A 21,239-nucleotide genomic window follows, 5' to 3' on the forward strand; every position below is an offset into this window, starting at 1 on the left:
GCATTGCCCAGTGGGACCTACAACCACTCCAGTATAAATTGCTTTTGTAGCAGAGTGCCACATGTTCAGTCATTATAAGCAATTTTTACCTAAAAGAAGCGATGAGGGACCATATGTCAGGGGACATAATCATAAACTTAGTGGTGCAAAACAATACAATTTGAAATATAATAAGATAAAAGTGCATTTAAATATTGTTTTAGTAAATGATGAAGCAGATCAGCATGGTGTACAATTTCAGAGTTCTTCACTCTGAAGGGTGGTATATTTAAACATTTCTTGCCAAGTATGATCACAGACTGCCTTCCATTATTTTAATCAGTAACTGAACATTAGCCCACAGTGCTTTCCCAAGGTCAGCACTTGTTGAACTTTGCAAGTCCAAATTCATAATAGTTTTCTTTCCCTCCCATATACACACATGCACACACAAAGGCAAAGGATTTTGTTAGACTAGATACCTAATTACCTAAACTAAGGGCTAATAAAAATGCAATGTCTCATGCTACCATGACACATGAAAAAAGTAAACCGGTGGCTAAAATTTTCAAATGCAGTCATTGCCATCAGACTCAGTTTATATTTCAGAAAGCCAAACATTAGTTCAGAAGTCTAATTACTTTTGTGGAGTTCTTATTTTTATAGTGAACATTGCGATGCCTGGAAATTTAATGTGCATAAGTATCTTATTCTTTTTCTTTTTTCCCCACTTTTTATCTGTATGAAATATTGTACATGGCAGAAGCAAATGCAGCATGTTTTATGCAGCTACATAGCATATAGGGACGTCTTGGCCTATGTGTGAAGGTATAAAGATAGAAAGATTAGAAGGAAAACAGGTCTGTAAATAAGAAATACAAGAACTAAATGTGGAGCCAAAGATTCAAGGGAAGCTGGTATGGCTGATAAGGTCATACACTAGACAGATAAGATGGAAAGGACTGAAGTTTATTTTAATTATTTATTTAAAAAATATTGACCGTGTTAATCTAATAATTTTATGGAAGCCATTTCTTTCACTCATAGTCTAAATATACATTCAGACAAGAGATAATCACATAAAATATATATATCTTATATGTCTAATTGCTTAAACAATGAATACATATTAGAAAAATATATATAGCTGATTAGTTAGAGAGCATATACATGTAACTGATTAGTTCTCTATCACCATACACAACATTCAGCATCAATAGTACTCTTCCCATGTTCTAAGAGTTAGAAAGGCACAATCAGAATTACGTGGTTTCAAAGTTATCTGTCTGGTCATCAGCAAGCAGTGAAATGGAAGCAAGATCTCTCCCCACTTCTCTCAGTTACACTTGGAGTCCCTCAAGGCTCAACCCTGGGGCACCTCCTCTTCAGTATTCTCATAATACTGCCTTTTCTCCACCATCTATCATCCAATTTGCAGACGACTCGACCCTCATATGTGCCACAACTACAATAAACCAACTTCAAATAAATACTCAAAAAGCCTTCTCTGATATAGAAACCTGGCTAACAAACTCACATCTCATTCTCAACCCTAATAAAACTAAACTAGTGGTCTTCAACCCATCTAAACCTGTTAACCTTCCATCAACCTTTTTCATCAAAGCCAGTAACAAAACTAAAATTTACCTGGAACCACAAACAAAACTATTAGGCATCATAATTAACAATAAACTAAACGCTGATATACACATTTCAAATGCAATCAAAAAAGTTCACAAGAAAATGGGGATCCTTTATAGAAACAAAAAATTCTTAACAGACACTTCTAGGATAGCTATAGCTAGAACGCACCTTCTGTCCTCTCTTCTGTATGCCTCCCCTATATTCACCAACCTTAAAAAGTCAGAATTAAACAAATTAGAATCATGTTACAATACGATTGCTAAATTTGCAACAGATTTCCCGCTTACAACACATCACTGCCATAATCTAAAAAAAATCTCTCTTGGTTGGAACTTCCCCATCTCTTGAACTACAATCAATTAATAATGGCTCACAAAATAATACATCAACCTGAAAACACACCATCCCTGAAAATATTCGTACAACCCAACTTTAATAATTGTAATCTTCGCTCATGTAACAAAGCCTTGCTTCTGGTTCCCAAATCAACCAACTCAGCAGGTGACTCTCTATACTCAAACTTTGTTGCAAAAAAAACTGGAATACCCTCCCTCATAGTGTAAGAACCACAAATAGCCTCACTCAATTAAAAAAACTTCTGAAAATACACCTACATGAATCGTGGAATTGCTCATGCAATACTCCAGGACAGGTAGCATCATACCCACAATTAGACTTAAATACTCCTAACCCAACTATACTACCATACAAACTTACCACTTGTAGTTACTACTCCCCCTCCTCTATAAAAAATTCTCCTCCTTACCAGTTTTCCTCCACTGAAGTATTGTTAATAATGCTTACCATGTTAGGTATATCTCTGTGATAATTGACTTTTTCTCTAACTAACTACTATTGTTTATGACCAAATATTTTGTTTATAAATACGTTACGTATGTCATGTTCTGTTGTATTACTCTTCTGTTACTATGTTTTTTTATGTTAAGAATTTGACTGGAGCTTTTCTCCTTGGGCCTCTGCTGAAAATGGTTTATGTCCCAGTCGGACCATCCCAGTAAACAAATGTAAAATAAATGATAAATAATATGCAGATGAAGTTCTTAAAAAATGTGGAGTTAAATGGGTGACCCAAGAAAAAATAAAAATGTGCCACTCTAAATCTAATCCTATTTTCATTTAGGAAAGAATTACGTTATAACACCACACCACTGCAAAGCCAAATCTTTAAAGGATCTGTAGAGCCTGTCTGGGTACTGTGACGTGTGAAGGGTAAGTCTGGGATGCGATGCCTGGCGTGTTTGCCAAGATAAAGAATGTAGTAAAATAAAGCTATGTGTGCAACAAACTTCCAAAGAACCAAAAACGAAGAAACAGATGATACAACATTAAATTCCAAGCTGACCTTGGTCAACTTGGTCTGAAATAACAGCCAGCCTGTTTCAGTTCAGAGGAGCACAGTATCACATCTGTATTGGCTACTGTACACCTTGTCTTCTAAAGTGGGTCAATCGAAAGGCACAACCTTCAGCACAGTGATGATAGTCCTATTGGACTTTTGCATGCTATGTCATTTCACAGACTCTTACTTCAGATAGCAAGCCACAGTTTAGGAGGCAAGGGTTCCACATTTTCATGGTGAAATTGGAATTCTACTAGACGACAATAGGCCCAAAATATATGCAAGCAAATGGGCAACTGAAGTGAACCACTAAAGCCACAAAACATCAGAAAAAAATGTGCCCTGCACAAAAAGTAGGACTGCTGTCTAACACCATATAATCACAACAAACCACTACAGACTGTAGGTTTGTCATCTTCTAGATCCCCATGGGCAAAAAGCTAAGAATGAGACTGTCAGCTAGTACTGAATCTACAAGTGAAATGGGAACTAATGCCATAATATCAGAAGAAATAATATGACAGGACATCTATAAAACCAACCAGGCTGTTTCCAAAAAATACTGTGATACCATAAGATCCACATGACAAAGATGACATACAGCCTGAGTTGCACGTGCCTTTGTGTGGAATGGTATAATCATAGTGTATCTTGGAGTAAAGATGCCACTGCCATACCTCCTGAGTCCTGACTCTTCTTTACTATATGTTATGGTATAACCACTGCTGGGCTAGAAGATACAAACTTCATATCATGTTAAGGGGAATGAATAAGCTTAATGACCTTGGGAGGTCGGGTGATTGGCAGGCAAGAGGGATAACATGCATGTAACAAAAAGTTTCATTGACAATGACCACAGAAAGTACTTTAGATCTCTTTTAAAAATACTAAAAAAATGGCTGTGGTTAGCCGGATGGGACAGAAAGCATCTAAAATGAATTACAATTGACAATGAATATTCTCTGTTGGCAGTGAGCACAGGAAGCCCATTAGACCAGTGTTCCTAGCATTCAAGAAATGTGAGATCAGTTCTTCAGTTCTGTGCTCGATTATGTAGTGATGGGGTACAAAACTATTGGGACCCTGGCAAATAATGACAGGTACTGCATAACCAAGGTATAAAAGAAATTGAAATGGACCAGGTGTAGGACCAGGAATAAAATGTTATCTTAGAGGCCCATCCCCCAATCCCCAGTGAAAGCGTCATACAATAAAGAGTAGTGAAGAAGTGGAAATCAGATTAAGGGCTTGAAAACACAAAGGATAGAGTGCTTCATTCTGAAGGAAAATGTTTAGAACCTGCTTAATCTGTGCTGTTATTCTTGTTTTGTTTTGTATTGTTTTTAATTCCTCAATTGTTAATTGGTAAGGATACTCTGGGTTGGATAACTACCTGCGATAGAAAGTAGGTGGTGTTTTCTACCTTGCTATGGTAAGCAGTTACATGCTGGTGTTATAAGTGCTTGTGGAGAAACTGAGTTCATAGAATTGGTCTGGAAGTGTTGCAGCTACAAAAACCTCAGACATTTTTAATTTGGTCACTGATGAGCACACACCTTCCTTTGTTATCTTTGACTTTGGTCTGCTAAGGTTGCCTAGAAAGTTGATTATGAGAAACAGAATTAAAGTTGAGGATTATTTCTTTCAAACAAGGCTACTTTTGATTGGAATCTGGAGCTAAATTAACTTATCAGGTTAAATACAAGTGCATGTTAGTTTTATTTTTGGTCAGGTCTTGTAGCTGTTTGGCCTTTGGATACTACAGAAAGAGATATGCACAAATTTTCTATCTGGATAAGACTGGCATGAGAATCAGATGTCTGCCTCCATCCTGTGAGTACAAGTACCTGATATTTATTGCAGAATACAGTGCACCATCTGAGACTTGCTTTTTGTATGCTTACACTGGCAATGTGAAAGTTATGCCAAACATGGATTTAAAGGCCAAAGGCCCATACAGGGAGGTTAAAGAATGCTGCTTTTACCTTTTACATGTGTGATGAAGTGGTTTACAGTCTCCTTTTGGATTAAGCTGGCTAGTTCTGATGGAATTATGTGCACAAACCTACAAACTACAGAGATAGAAGTAAAAAGAATAGCAGAGAAGGTGCACACTGTCTGCAGGTGGTGTTATTAATGAATCTGGGAAGAAACTTGGAAAGGAATTATTCTTTCCTGAATATTAAATTCTAGCAGCTACATCTAGCATGGGTTCATGACTGGTTAAATAACATTTATTATTTTTGTTTTATTTACTAGGTTACTATCGCTAGGAATGATTTGTTTTCAGGGGAGGCCTGAGGTGGTATTGTATTGTCTAGAGAAGGTTTCGCAGGGACACCTGGGAAAATTCCATTAGTCAGTATAAAGCACTGTTGATGTAAATAATGTTAGGATTATGGGAGATTCTAGAACTCCAAGAGCAGTGAAGATGAGACCTAATATGGAACGAGAAAAATGTAATATTATGGAGGAAAAAGAAGGAGTAATTCTGATTGACGTTGGAGTACCAAGGAGTACTTTGCAACAATTAATGAATGCTACTGATTTAGGCTATGTTCTCTGACTGTGTGAACATAAGTATGGAAAGTGATAAGTTGAGAATCAGAGACATGAAGAAATTCATAACTTGTCCCATTTAAAAAAAAATAGCTGATGATAGTACACAGATATGTCTGAAGGAATGTAAAGAAGTTGTCAAAGATGTCAGAGGCTGGGAAATGCCACTAGGAAGTGGATTAAGCAGACAGAGAGCTGTCATGTTTCTCGTTTGTTATACTTACTGCCACAAGACTAGAGGTACCACAACCTCACTAATGGAGGAATGTGATTAGATTTCACTGAACAAGACCATGCAGGTACCTTTTCGGGAGCCATCTTATTGTTTTTCAGGGGTTCAGACCTTAGTAAGTACATCACTGATTATCCTGGTTCTGTGGCATAGAAAGATGGATTTCTAACTGTGACTCAGATGTCTTGAGCTCTCGCTTGAGCACTGAAGGATCAAGTGGGGAGGTGGGGGGTAAAGAAGGCAATCTCCTGCTGGCCCATTCTAGGAGGGAGAGTAGGGTATCGGCTTGTGATCTAGAACTCACCTGGTGATTGGGGTAGTACTATAATCACATGACAGTCATTAAATTCATTACACCAGAGTGGCGAGAGCTAATGAAGACATAAGCACACCGAGCATACACACCCACACACACACACACACACACACACACACACACACACACACACACACACACACACACACACACACACACACACACACACACACACACACACACACACACACACACACACACACACACACACACACACACACACACACACACACACACATGCACATAAACACGCACTCACATACACATTCACACACACTAATATAAACAGTTTAACATTTACATTTTTGCAGGCTGCTTGCAATCTTTGCTTGTTGTTTCCTATTTCTGGTTATCCCTTCCTCTGCGAACTGCACAATTTTTGATGTCACCACATCTGCACCCAGTCCTCATAAGGCATCTACATAGCCATTTTATGACCTCCTTTCTTGTTTAAAACACCTGTGTGCATGCTTATTTTATACATAAATTCAAGTTGGAAGAAAAGTAGTCAGCTGGAAAATGAATAAGAAAGGGGAAGCATTTAGTTTACAGTTCATCATACTAATTTTGTATCATTGGTAGTCGAATTGCCAGTAGCAACCCTTTCTTAATCTTGTCTGACAAGTAAGAAAACTTGGACAGAACTTAAAGAAATGGCCACTGACAATATGCTGAGACTAGATTCATATTGTGACCAATCTGACCACTACATAAATGAAGTTCAGTACCGTAGTTGCTAATTACTCATATTGAAAGGCTAGCATCAGAAAGAAAACTGCAGAAATGTTTAAATTGACACATTATTTGTTCTAAACAAAATGCTAGGTTGGTGATAAGTGTAGCGAAAGATCCATGATGACAATAAGAGTCATTTTCTGAACATACTAGCTGAAAAGGAGAAATTACCCATAAGTAGTACATCTGAAGCTACCACCTACAATAACCTGCAGTAATTTAAAAATAATGAACCAGCACCCTACAAGAACATAGTAATAAAGTTAAATAAAGGATATCTGCAGAATGGTGTGTAGACTTGACAAGCAAAGACATTACTGAAAGGAAATGTAGGCTATAAAATGAGTTAAATGTGTATTTTTAATAAACCTGACACAATTTGGAAAAATCACTGAAAAAGCTATAGAATATTTAGAGGCAATATAACACTATTAAAAGATTAAAGTTCTAGGAAGCTTTTTTTCTGTAATATTTCACGTGAAACATCTTGGTAGATGGATTATAATGATATTCAAAAATGAGTGGGTGAACAGAGTAGATGTACTTTCTGCCTAAAGCAAAAATATGTCATTTAAAACTCACCTTACAAACTTCTAGGCAATTAGCATCTATGGACAGGAGGATAGAAACACAGGAGAAAATGGCTAGTTAAAAAATATTGTTTTATTAGTACTTATATTGCAGGTAAGATAGATTTGCATTATTCTATAAGTGTGACATAAAAAACACGCCATATACTGTGTGTGCACCTACATTAATATCATGTATAATATCACAGCAGAAGAAGTACCTGTTTTTACCTTTGTATAGTGTCACTACAGAACTATTACCTGTTTACATCCAGATGTCTTCAGAACTATCTATGTAATGTATCTTTGTATTTTTTTTTTGTCATGAGCAACTTAAATGTACTGGCTGCATTGCTTCTCCACAGACTTCCTCTGAAAGTAGGCTTTGCCCCTTTGGACTTTCCCAGTCAACAAACACAAATAAATAAATAAATAAATCTGTATTACGGGTAAGTGTTGTTTGTGTTTGATTCTGTCATAGGTCAGATAGGTGTGTGTTTGTGTATATTTATATATGGGTTCACTTAATCTTTATTGAATGACAATATTATCAATGTGAATAATGTTAACACCAAATGAGTGACATTATTCACGTCAACACGCTACTACTCACATACTGAGCATCAATCTTGATGCATGCAAAAAATTTAAAACAAAAAAATCATAATTTTTTGCAAGAAAGAAAGCCATTGGGGGGCTACGCTCCACCCCACCTGCTAATTATATATTTTTAGCTCCAAGATCACGGAATTCTCAAGGAAAGAGCAAATTCCCCAACCCTGAGAATCATCCATCTGCTACTTTTGTTGACAGATATGGGCCATCTGTTTAGTCAACCAAATTGTGTTGACTATCAGTTGTCAACTAAAGTGCCGTTTGACAAAAGTAGTTAATATATATATATATATATATATATATATATATATATATATATATATATATATATATATATATATATATATATCAAAACAAAATAAGTTCCAAAACCAGTAGAGACCCAGCAAACATAGATAAAAATCCCAAGAAGAAGGTAGCAACAACAGGAACAAAATAACGCCAATAGTCATCGAAATGATCACAAAATCAATTTAATACACACCAAAAACGTAAGCTCTTTCACGGAACAGGGTCCGCTTCTTCAGACGTTAACAGTACTGAACAAACATCTCATATATATACAGCACTGAATCATTGGGCTTATCAATCAATTAAAATCACCATAGTAACTAAACACATTAAAACGGGGTGTGCCTATAAACTCCTAAAACACAACACTAAGAGCTGTTTAAAACCAAGCCTTAAAATGAAATACTACATTATCAAAAGTGTAAAATAATAAAATACATAGTTGTAGAAAATAACAAAGCAGCACATGATACATCCACCTACCTCAACTTTCTTGCCTTAAGTACAGGTTTAAGGGGCACACTCTCATTAAGCCCACTCCCTCTGTGTGCTCCTAACCTGAGTATCCATCTAACTTCCAAGTTTTCAGTGTTGTTCTTGAGATCTCCCAACCTCATACTCTCCTTTTGGACCTGCAGTATTTGGAAACAAAAACTGTGTGTTGTTCCTGCACTTATTACATGCTTCGCTAGAGCACTACAATCCCTTCGGGTGTTTATACAATAAATATGATCCCTTATTCATTCTTTAAGGGTTCTATTAGCATTTCCTACATAAAAGGAAAAACATTGTGTGCAATAAGCTACATATACTAAATACTGCAGGTCCAAAAGGAGAGTATGAGGTTGGGAGATCTCAAGAACAGCACTGAAAACTTGGAAGTTAGATGGATACTCAGGTTAGGAGCACACAGAGGGAGTGGGCTTAATGAGAGTGTGCCCCTTAAACCTGTACTTAAGGCTAGAAAGTTGAGGTAGGTGCATGTATTTTTCCTGTCAATTAATGTAAGTAACTTCAAAGCTCTGTAAAGAGCTGTTAACTCTGTGCCATTTTTGCTCTGCATTGAATAATGACACCAAAAATGGGCATGGGAATTTGCCAGTGATAAGTGGGTTGAAGAACTGGCCTACTCCGACCTATGCAAGTGACCCATGCTAATAGTGGGTGGCTCTGTGTACTTCTATTGTCCTGAGTGTGCCCTTGACAGGAAAAGTTATTAAATTATTATATTATTCAATTCCTACATTTTTCTGAACTTTTGTTTCTATCTTAGTCTAACGTTTGGTGGGTTTTTTTGTAGAAAATTTCCTGTCAAACTATACAAGGGAAGAATCTTCTAATAATCTGAAAGATGAGCAATTCTAAGAATAACCATACAGACTCTGCTATCAAAAAAGAATTGCATCTGGTGACATCAGCATTACAAGACTTAACTATAAAAATAGACAGATTTCAAGAAAATATTCAATAAGTTAAAGAAAATAATTTTAAAAAAATATTTTTAAAGAGCTATTTCAACAGCTTCAGTCAAAAGTCTCAGATATTGAAAATGCATCATCTGACATTGATACTAGACTGAAGGAAAATTAATCTCAGATGACAAACACAAAAAGAGCACAATTTCTGGTTGACAGAGAAACTGGATGACTTGGAGAACAGAGAGAGAGAGAGAGAAGGAGCAACATAAGAATTGTTGGCCTGCCAGAAAAATCAGAGGGTGATGATATGGTCTCTTTTTTAACAACTTGGATTCCTAAGGTGCTTGATCTATAAGAAAATGTCTCCTTTGGAATAGAAAGAGTACACGGATCAATAGGTAAAACTTCTACTATTTCTGCTACATCTCAACCAAGATCTATTATAGTCAACTTTTTATCTTGTCAGGATAAAGAACCGGTGTTAAAATCAGCTTGGACAAAAGCTCCAATAAAATATAATCATTTAGTTATCAGATTTGATAATCTGTTCATCTAAGACTATGGAAGTTAAAAAAAGAGCTTTGCCATTAATTAAAAATCTCAGGCTGAATAACATCAAAGCTAAACTTATCTTTCCTGGTAAAATAAAACTTCAAATGTCTTCTGGTACTAGGATTTTTTCTCCAATCGAAGAAGCACTTTCTTTTTTCAAAAACAATAACATCACTACCATTTCAGATGACATGGATTGGTTGCTTTCTACCTCTAAAAGATCATCAGAAAAGGACAGATGGCCTGATGTAAAGAAAAAGAAACAAAAAAATAGAATCTACTAAAGTCACATCTACGAAAAAAATAACATGATACTGGCAACATAACAAAACATGTCATACTTCAATTTTTAAACTGGAATACAAAACGTCATACTTCAATTTTTAAACTGGAATACATTTTATTTTCTCTTTTGTTGCCTTACCAGTGTCATTTCAGGTAAAGATTGATTTATATTCTTTATTTCATAATAACCACATGTAAATGTTGTGTTCACTTTCATACAAGTATGCCTGCTTTCCTCTTTCCTTTTTTATTCTATTTTATTATATTAGTGCATGTTACACATCTTAAATTATTCAGTTTATAAAATGGGTGTATGTTAACAGAACAAATATTATATGGTTTAAATAATTATTTAACTAAATATCATTTTAAAATGTTAGTCACATTACTTTTAATAGCTGGATTAGGTAGACGTAAAATGGGAAATAAGGGCTTTGATTTATTTCTAAGTCATGGCCTCTTTTTTGCTTCATTGCTGTGTCTTATTTGTGGACAGGATTGTTTGCTTTTAAATCTGAGTATTATAGATGTTTGAAGTTGGACTGAAGTATGCTTTGTATTATGATGATGATGATGATGATGATTATTATTATTATTATTATTATTATCGGATGTCTCTAAATGTTATTTATGGAAATCTGTGATGTGAGTTCCTTGGGCTTTAATTTGCTTCTCCGTTATGGGGTGTGGGGTTTGGTGGGGAAGGAATTGTGAAATAGTTGATCATTTTCATGTTCTGGTTCCTTTTCTCCTAGAGATCTGAAGTGTAATTGGATTGTAGCGACAATTATTCAAAGTGCTATTTTATTGGTTTCATCTTGTTATGAGGTACAGTTTTGACTTTACAATGTAACGGTTCATACTAATTTGTAACTGCCTTGTAGAACTCCTGACAGCTGATTGTTTCTGTTGTATGGCTCATGGAAGATTTTCCTACCTTGATATAATATAAACTGTTATAGTTTAATAGTGGAATGTTCAGATGGTAGCCTTATTTCCTAATACCTGATTTACTACAGGGATTGAGTTACTTCTATTCAGTAGTTTTTAATTTGTTTGGATTAATGGGGTAACGATCATGACTTAAAACTTTCAAATAATGTATTGTATTCAAATCATCAAGAGACAAGGCTTAGAAAATGTGGAAAAGAGAAAACACTAGCCTATCCAAACAAAACTACCAACAACTCAGAACTCAGGCTAAGAAACAAACCAAATTGGATAAATAGAATTATTTCCTTGCTGCCCAAAATAATCACTCAAAAGACCCTCAAAATTTTGGCATACTATCAACTCACTGTTAAAATCAGGTAAAACCATCACTCCAACTCCCACCTCCACCAACAATACTAAAGACATAGCCTCCCAATTTAATCAACACTTTACAGAATCTATCCTGACTTTATCCTCCCAACTATCCAAAAACAAACTTTCAGATATATCAACAAAATACCCTGATAACATCCCATCCTTTACTCTCTCATCTGTTCCTATCTCTACTATTAAAAAACTCATCCTAAAACTGAAGCCTACCACCCTTGCTGCAATCTTCCTGCTAACTTCCTAAAAGTAGCTTCTGAGTCCATTTCTTACCCTGTATCCATCCTTATCAATCACTCCATACAGGAAGCCTACATCCCTCAAATATGGAAAGTTTCATCTATTATTCCACTTCATAAAGGTAGCAATTCCTATGATTTCTCTAATTATCATCCAATTGCGATTCTATCTCCTCTATCTAAACTACTCGAAAATGTATATATTCTCAAGTAATGAATTTTCTAAACTCACATAATCTTCTCCCCTCCACACAACATGGTTTTCAGCAACACCATAGCACAACTGCTCTTCTCTCTTTTACTAATCTGTTAAACCACACAGAAACAACAACAACTTTGTATCTGCTATATTTTTAGACCACTCAAAAGCATTTGACATGGTCTCACACTCCCTACTTCTAGACACCCTTGCCTCTCTAGCCTTTGCCCCTCCAGCTATTGCCTGGTTTAAAAGTATCTGTCAGACAGGCAGCAGTCTGTCTAATAGCAATGTATACTATCTCCTCTACTCCCAACAACCACAGGTGTACCACAAGGCTCTATATTAGGTCCTCTTCTTTTCTCAGTTTTTACTAACAATCTTCATACCTTCACCCACCCTGCTACACTCATACAGTACACAGACAATTCGACTCTTATCTGTTCTGCACCCTCACTTACCACATTACAAGAACTCACTCAGGATTCCTTTAGCTTAGTGGAAAGTTTGAATACTCAGATCCAACTTATCCTAAATCCCAAAAAGACTAAATTGGTTCTTTTCACATCCAACAAATCTATTCCTACCTCTCTATTCTTCTCAATCACTTCCAGAAATAGTTCGATCATCACCCCCTCTGATCACACCAAACTCCTGGTTGTAGAAAGTGACAAAAACCTACAGTTTGATGTCCACATTTCACAAACCATCAAAAAAGTAAAAAAAATGGGAACACTATATAGACACAAAACTTTCTCTCAAAACAAGCAAGAATCTCCCTAGCCCAAACCCATCTATTCTCCACTCTAATGTATGTGGCACCAATCCTTACCCATATCAGAAAACATGATCTTGCTAGACTTGTGACATGTTACAACAAAATTGCCAAGTTTGCTAATAACTGCACCTTCAGAACCCATCACTGTCAGGCTCAAACGGAACTACAATGGCTAGAATTTCCCCAACTACTCAATTACCATCAATTAATCATTGCCTACAATATTGTGAGACATTCTGATTGAACCCCAGCAGTAAATCACCTGCTTATGCCCTACAAATCAAATCATCCCCTTCACTCCACTGACAAATCACTCCTTTGTATCTCTAAGGCTAACAACACTGCAGGTAAAGCACTATTCTCCCATAATGTAGCTAATCCTGGAATAACCTTCCACCTGCTTTACCTTCTGCCTCCAATATTAGGCTGTTCAAAAACTCAACTTAAATTACACTTAATTAACTCCTGGCTATGTCCATGCATTACCTAACCTTCACTGTTTCTACTACCCCAGATAGCTTCATATCCAATTATTCCTACTGTACTTTTTCAACAGTATCAGGAATTTTTATTTTCTGCTCAAGTTTCTAATAGTTATACTAACTCATGCTAAACTTACACTAATTAATTTCTGTCTGTCTCTATAGTCAGTTATAATGCTTATCTAGTGTCAATTTCTGTTTCTGTATTGAAAGTTGTATTTTTATATAGTGTCAAATTTTGTTTTTTATATCAAATGTTGTATTTTTATCTAATGTCAATTTGTTCAACTATTTGTTTTTCTGTACTGAATGTGGCACTTTTCTCCCTGGGCCTCCACTGTAAATTGACATGTGTCCAGTCAGACTATCCCGGTAAACAAATGTAAAATAAAATAAATAAAATAAAATCTCTTCTGAATCTTTATATAAACTTTCAGGTTATTGCTATATCTTCTTTTAAAATCAAAAACAATCTCTAAGTTCATAATGTGAGTAATTTTACTTCATTACCTTGACAGCACTTTGGATCTGAGCTTGGGGCAGTTCAGATGTGGATAATGGTGATTGTGTGACTGGTCTGATTCTGATGCAAGCACAAGTGTTCAGATTTGTGGCTCATTGGGATAGTCTCAATTAATTGATGAGGGTTGAGATGATGAGACCTGGTTGAGGTAAGCTCATGTTCAGGATATTTGTCCATGTGTGGATCCCTACAGGACTGCACGACTTCTGTTACTAATATCAGAGCTTTGATTTAACATGCTATATATGAGACATTTAAACTTTATTTGCAAACATAGAGCTAAAGTGTTATGTATTGAAATATATTATCATAGAAATAAGAACTAAAGTATTTGTTAAGTGCTCCATCTTGTGGCCTCAATAACACAGTGCAGGAGTGTTTTTTTATGCATGAATTTGTCTATTATTCTTTGTAATTAAATTAATATTTAGTCAATTCATATCAGCTGTTAAAGAAGATATCCTGTATAGATTTATCATTGTATATATATAGTGAGCATAAAAAGTTTACACACCCCTGTTAAAATGCCATGTTTTTGAGATATAGAAAAAATGAGACCACAATAAATCATTTCAAAACTTTTCCCACTTTTAACATGACCTATAACTTGTAACAATTTTGATTCTAGACAGTTGGCTAGAAAAAAAAAACAATGATTATGGGTTAGGAGTATAGAGGTAAAATTGGAAAATCTGATTCTGGTTTTGAATTTTACAATAAATAAAACTGCTATGTTTGATGGAGAAGACCTTTAGTAAACATAATATATAAAACAGGAGATAGATGCAAATTTGAAAATTCTGTAAAAAGACTTGTTTGAAATATTAGCATAACTCTCAGTTTGTTTGAAATATTAGCATAATTCTCAGTCAACCATATGTATACACCAACAGACTGGGGTCAACTTTAAATGGGAGGAGGTACAATCAATGAAAATTTTAAAAATTATCATCATTAGACTATGACATTGACAAAATATCTGAGTATTAATTAAGTAAGAGTTAAGTAAGAATAGATGTGTATTATTGTATTCATTGTCATTATTCTACTAAGAGAATGTCACCCCAAACAAGAAAAAAGTTTGCATCTTGTAAGAATTAGACTTAGAAACTAAACTTCTTTTTTTTTTGGAATAAAGTAGCACCATCTGTATATTTGTAATTGCTGAATGCCTCAGTTCTGAACATATATGAAACATTAACTTTCTAAAACATTTGTTTGTAAATATGTTGCATTTATATGCTTAAAATTTGTTTGTTTATATTATATACTACAAACAGATTCTAGACTTATAAGGAAGCAAATAGTAACAGGAAGCAAAATTGATATTGGAAGTTTTAACTGTATCTTATAATGTTCAATGTCTTATACTTATAGTCACATTGTTAATTCATGGACACAGTGATTTTGTCACATACTTGGACTTAGTATTGTTGCCACAGCATTGCATTAATGAATAGAAACAGGCAAGGCATTTAAACAAAAATTAATAAATATTATGACAAGATATAACAATCTTATGAAGTGTTCATGTTCCCCAATGTTCAGTTTCCCTTAGAATTATTAATCATATTCTTTCCTTTATTATATAGGATAGATGCAATTAACTGATTTACATTGTTAGTCATTTTCTCTATTGTCCTGCCTTTTTCAGAAATGATAAATTTAATATAAAACCTATAGTTACTACCAAATTCAAGGGGTTAAATAACTATAAAAGTAATATGTGAGTGGAGATAAACTCCTACACTACTATTCTGAAATGTAAGGTATAGTCAACGATTACTTCTTTTTCACTGCATTTTATGGTGTGTCTAATGTTTTCATGTTATGCTACAAATTGTTCTGTTTGTAAATAATTAGAACAAATTGATACAGAATATATGTAGTCATACTGCTAGAATTAAAATTAAGATTTAAGTTTGTAAGATGTGGATATAGAATTATTAATAATTCAGAAAATGAACATATTATTATTATTAGTATTATTGTTATTATTATTATTATTATTATTATTATTATTATTATTATTATTATTATTATAGCATTATAGCTTTTTTCTTTCAGGGTTATTCTATATGTACATCAAATTTATCTTCAAATTCCCATTAACTTTATCTATTATTGCAGATGTCTCCCAATATGTTATTGAAAACTGTCCTATTTGTCATTCATGTTCTAGGAGAGAGATAATTGTGAGAGAAGGTTTTCTCTGAGTAGGGCTAAGAATAAAAGCTATTCCATTGGTAGGTTTTTATGGAATGGATAATGTTATTATTTTTTTATCATTCGCCTGGGACCTTAATTTATTTGAACATGATAATTATAAGTTCACATATAATTTTAATAAATCACATTTTCTTCTCATTAGATATGGAACTAAATTTATTATCATTAAATGTTAATGGTCTAAATAATCTTAAAAAGAGAGCAAATTTAGAAAAATATTTAGAACTTACTAAAACCACATGTCTTATTCCTTCAGGAAATTCATTTTTCTTATGAAGCAGACATGTAATTTTGTAACTTTAATAAATATATAACTTTAATCCATTCCTCCTTTAAATCCAAAAAATGAGGAGTAGCAATATTATGGTAAAAAGAGTTTCAAATGCCTCATATTTTATTTAAGCATGAAGATAAACAAGGGCTGTTTACTTTGATTATTATAAAATACTGTGATAGGATCAAGACTTTGGTAAATTTATATTGTTTTCCTGGAATGGGAGTCAAAATAGCTAAACAATCATGATTTTATAATAAATAATTATAAAGGCAATTTAATATTAGGTGGTAACTTAATTGTATATTAGATGATACTGAATCCAACTCAGATAGAAACTTTAAATTACTCCCTATTGTAAAATCTTTAAAAGAATGGAAAGACACTTTCAATAGTAAAGACACATTTAGTTTAAAAGATAGAAATTCTTTAAATTTCACTCATTTCTCTTTAAACTTTAGTACACAAACACAAATTGATAAATTATTGACTTCTCAAAATATTACATCTAAAATAATTAATTTTAATATAATACCTTGTCCTTTTTCAGACCATAATGCAATAATACTAAAAATTGAATTAAATTTTAAAGGTCTAACTTTTATTAATAGAATTCCAGCATACATTACTAAGATGAAAAAAAATACAAAACATGGCTATTAGAAGAGATAGACAATTTTCTGCTGTTTAATGAAACTCTTGATTCAAATTCAACAATTATTTGGGACTCAACAAAAGTATATATTTATAATAGGACTAGTTCCTGGTAGAAAATATAAATTAAAAGTATGGGCTAAAGAATTGCTAGAGATACAATTAAATCTAAAAGAAAGCATAAAAAGATGAAGCCAATGCAGCACAAAATAAGAATGAGATAGGTATTTTAAACAAAAAATATAATAAATTGCTATCTTATAAAACTGAATTAACTTTGGAAAAACTCAAGATAACATCTTATTCAAGATATCATACACATTTAAGAAGTATAACTAAAAGAATCAAATTTCAAACAAGTAATAGAATATTAAAAAAACTGAAAAAAGTTACAAATAAATTAAACTCAGTTACTGGTAATGTATTAGAACATTTTAGAAATCATTATTCACTCTTAAATCAATAAGGAACAAAGTTACCTGGCACTTGCTCACTAAAGCAATTATATAAGTCAGCACTAAAAATTAAAAGCACTACACCCTCACTCCCCACTGGCCCTTGTTTTCAATTATTAAGGAATTCCCAATATTATTCTAGCATGTCCAAAGGTCAGTTGTCAATCTCCTCTCTGGTCCAGCTGGTGAATCTGGGAATCTTGAGGCAATGATATAACTGCCTCATGTACACAGACAACCCTCTCCTCCTCCCACATAACACAAATACTTGTGAGAGATGCAGCTATTTAGCCAAACTGGAGGCTGAGCTCTCTCAACTCAGGACTGGCAAGACCAGACAGGAGGAGAAGGCAACTACACACACCACAAAACCAGCCCCACATAATGCTACCACACCACTGAATCAAACACATAAACACACAAAGACATACTCGGAGGCTCTGAGTAAAAATTTACCTAAACAGCAGAGGCCTCCAAAGCAGACACCCAAACAACTGCTACCTCAAGACACCCCACAAGCAACACATAAACCACAAAAGCAGTGTGCAAAGCAGTCACAGCCCTTAAGGCCAAATACAACACCAAACATACTTGTCATAGGTGACTCCATAGTCAGACACACTGACGTCCCACTCACCAGGCTGAACAAGGAGAGGGTCACAGTAAGCTGCCTATCGGATGCTAGAATCTGCCACATAACACAAGCACTCAGGTCACTCCATGGCAAGTACAAATATGACAGTCATTGTCCATGCTGGTGTGAACGACCTGAGACGTACCTCCCTGGACTACATGAAAAGAGACATAGAGGAGCTCTCTGATTATGTAGCCCAGGCAGGTATGACCCTGACCCTGAGCAGTATCCTTCCTTCACCAAGAATGATGCCACAATATAGAGACAAGACGATCAGCTTTAACAATTGGCTTAATGTCTGGTGTCATTCAAAGGGGATCCAGTGTCTGTCTGCCTGGGATGACATGCTTGACAAGCCACGCTGCTTCGCAAGGGACGGTTGCACCTGTCACCCTGGGATTCCGGATATTGGCTAAGGCTCTTGCCACCCCCATAGTGCCTTTTTTAGGCAAGGCTGAAATTCTAAACCTACCACCCTAGAAAACAAAAATGGGAAGAAACTGAGGGTAATGCTGCTCAATGCCAGAAGTCTAAATCTCAAAATGCACGAGGCCCTTCTCGGTATGGAGAACATCGATGTCTGTGCTGTAACTGAAACCTGGTTCAAGGCTCCTGAGAGCACCCCGGCACTATTAAGTTTTACCTCATATCATGCGTTCCCCCCCCAAAACCGACCCCACACCACAAGGGGGGGTGTATCCATATTCATAAAGGATACCCACACCTCCAGGTTGGTGGCAACGCGAAACCATCCAGGTGCAACTAACCATAGGCAAAACTGCTCTACAAATTGTAGCATGCTACAGGCCACCCTCTCAAACTCAGGAACCCCACACAGCCTTCCTGAAGACACTGGAGGGTATAAATGTATCTCCAAACACCATCATATTGGGTGACTTCAACTACCGAATATAGACTGGGAACATTACTCAAGCCCTAACTTTCTAGCCCAACAGTTCCTGGAGTTCATAAATTCAAATGCCATGGAACAGCTGGTCACTGTTCCCACGAGAGGAGAAAATATACTAGATCTCATTATCACAAACATGGGGACAAAATGCTCCACACGGAAGTATATCCCTCATTGGTGAGATCTGATCATAAACTAATCTCACTGGAAATCCACATCCCCAAACAAAAGACCACAGTGAAGAACTTCTCTAAAGCAAACTTCACACTACTCAAGACTGGTGTGGTATCCTTCAAGGCCCCCTGAGCCAGTGGAAACCACAACCCAAGCTTACAAATGCCTTCTATGAACACCTCCAGGACTACATGGATCAGGCAATCCCAAATAAAACCAAGACTCTTTCCACAAAGGGCAAACGTCCAGTCTGGTGGACCCCAGCCATTAACAAACTTTACAATAAGAGGAGAAAGCTATTACATGATAGAACAAAATCCATAAAAGGGAAGTCACCCATGATCATTATTAGTAAAAAAATACGAGCATTCATAAAATCAACTAAGGCCAATTTTGAGAGAAAAATTGCCATGGATTCAAAGGACAATCATAAGACCTTTTTCAGCTATGTTAGGAACCTGGGTGGAAACTCCCAGATATGCTCAGAATTAGTCCAAAATGATACAAAAATCACTGAACCCACAGACATTGCCAACATACTGGCAGACAGGTTCAGTGCAAACTTCACCCCCCTAAAGGAAAGATAACTATCCCAGCGGAGTGTAGCCTCCCAGACATCTCAAATGTGCAGGTGAAAGCTGCTCTCTCTAAAGCTAAAAACACAGCATCAGTGGGACCGGATGGTGTCCCCGGCTGTGTGCTACACGAGCTATATGAGGAATAAAACCCGCACATAAGGCAGCTGTTTAATCTCAGCCTTACCACAGGATACATGCCCAAGGAGTGGCGTACGGCAACTGTGGTCCCACTCCACAAAGGCGGTGCCTCTACGGACCCTGGTAATTACCCATAAGCTTAACAAGTCTAGTCTGCAAAGCTATGGAGAGGATCATAATGGAGATCATAAACAAAGATATAGGGGACTTGCAGACATTGGACCTGACCCAGTTTGGCTTCATCAAGGGAAGATCATGCCTTTTGAACTTGGAAACAGTCACCAAGGCCATTGATGAGGAAAGGCAGTCCATACAGCCTACCTTGACCTTGCAAAGGCTTTCGACACAATACCCCACTCGGGTATTGTAGAAAAACTTACCAGCTTAAATGTAAACCCATATGTCACAAGATGGGTTGCAAACTGAGGACAGAACCCACAGGGTTAGAGTTGCGGGCGCTATGTCAGACTCCAAGCCTGTCACAAGTGGTTTCCCACAGGGCTCTGTCCTTGGCCCACTATTGTTTGGCATCTACTTCTCAGAAGTACAGGCCAACATGGGAGGACTTTGGCTGACAAAGTTTGCAGACGACTGCAAACTGGGCGCCATAGTGGAAAGTGCATCGGACACGGATATCCTTCAGAAGGGACTCACGGAAACAGATAGCTGGTGCCAGAGCCATTGCCTGAAGTTAAACGCCAAAAAATGTATAGTCATACCCTTCTGGAAAAACAAGGTAACCCCAAGCTACCATATAGGTTGCAATCCACTAAGCACAGAAGAGGTTATCAGGGACCTGGGGACCCAGGTTGACAGTGGCCTTTCTTTTGACACTCACATTGCTAAAGTGGTTAGAAAGACCTTCTACATTGCCCACCTGATCATGAAGGGATTCACATCCAGGTCTAGTGAGGTCATTGTTCCCCTGTACTCTTCACTTATCAGACCAATGATCGAGTACAATGCCCCATTCGGGATGTATCTCACCCGACATCTGCAGCAATTGGAGAGACCCCAAAAGTTCCTCACCAAAAGGATAAAGGGACTCCAAAATCTGTCATATGCTGCCAGATTGAAGAAACTCCAGCTCTATTCAG

This window comes from Protopterus annectens, chromosome 1.part1 (assembly GCF_019279795.1).
Source record: "Protopterus annectens isolate FY-2018-M chromosome 1.part1, PAN1.0, whole genome shotgun sequence".
NCBI classification, from domain to species: Eukaryota; Metazoa; Chordata; order Ceratodontiformes; family Protopteridae; genus Protopterus; species Protopterus annectens.